The sequence below is a fragment of the Octopus bimaculoides genome, chromosome 4 (genome assembly GCF_001194135.2).
Source record: "Octopus bimaculoides isolate UCB-OBI-ISO-001 chromosome 4, ASM119413v2, whole genome shotgun sequence".
In the NCBI taxonomy this organism is placed as follows: domain Eukaryota; kingdom Metazoa; phylum Mollusca; class Cephalopoda; order Octopoda; family Octopodidae; genus Octopus; species Octopus bimaculoides.
The window spans coordinates 59,176,639-59,177,785 of NC_068984.1; the positions used below are offsets into that span (position 1 = coordinate 59,176,639).

General features: G+C 33.9%; 1 protein-coding gene across 13 annotated transcripts in view; it reads left to right on the forward strand.

Moving 5' to 3' along the window:
* Positions 1 to 1,147, forward strand: part of LOC106881796 (regulator of G-protein signaling 17) — a 378,661-nt gene that overhangs the window by 334,547 nt on the left and 42,967 nt on the right. The window lies entirely within an intron of this gene.

Genomic DNA, 1,147 nt, shown 5'->3' on the forward strand with positions numbered 1-1,147 from the left:
ATATATATATATATATATAAATGTTCAGTTTACAAGGAAAAATCCAGAGGAACAGTTACAAGATAGCTAGATATCACACAAGCACCTAAGGAATTAGTAATCACACAAGCGCCTAAGGAATTAGTAATCACACTTGCATGGGAGTTAATTCCGAGGAGAAGTGAGATGAGCTTTGGAGAATATAAGAATAATGGAAAGTGTAAAAAAACACTCAAGATGTTATTTAAATCATTTATATCACCATATCACTGACATATGTTTCGATAGATGCATTCAAATAAATCAATCTCATCAGGGGGGATATAAACAACAGTGCTGACCAATAAGTCATTTTTACATCTGTAAAAATGACTTATTGATGAATACTGTTGTTTATATCCTCCCTGATGAGATTGATTTATTTTTCCACATTATTCTTCCTCTAGGATTTATTTTAATGCATCTATCAAAACATATATCAGTGATATGATGATATAAATGATTTAAATAACATCTTGAGTGTGTCTCCATTTTCCATCATTCTCATCTGTCTATCTATCTATCGATCTATCTATCAATCTATCTATCTATCTATCTTTCTATCTATCTATCATAGTGCAGTATTTCCTCTTGTCCTTGATGGCTTGGGATAAAAATTGACCCTTTCTCATCTTGTATGAAGAATACTGAATGTCTTCATGCACTACCTACCTGATAAGGAACTCAGACACTCCTATGTCCCTGGTGATGGACCTGATTGACTTGCAGGGATCGTTGTCAATCATGGCTTGGATTTCACCAACAAATTCAGGAGTTCTTTTCTTATCAGAATGATCAGAATGAGTTTTCCAAGCTGCTGTACCTTCATAATCACCATTAGATTCATCTAACTCTTTCCAAATCCTCTGCACTGTCCTCAGATTGACACCTAAACACTCTGAAATGTTTGTATTGGAGCTTCTAGCATGAATACCAAGCAGTATGTCATTTCCAAATTTCTGGTAGAGTGAATTGCGTCATGGTGCTGTTTTTCTCACAGACAGTGTGCAACTGACCCTACTATACTGTGTAGTCAACAAAATCAAACACAATGTGCAAAATTAAAAATATAAAATGGCAACAATTTACCCATTGCATCCTGTATATATATACATATATACATATATAT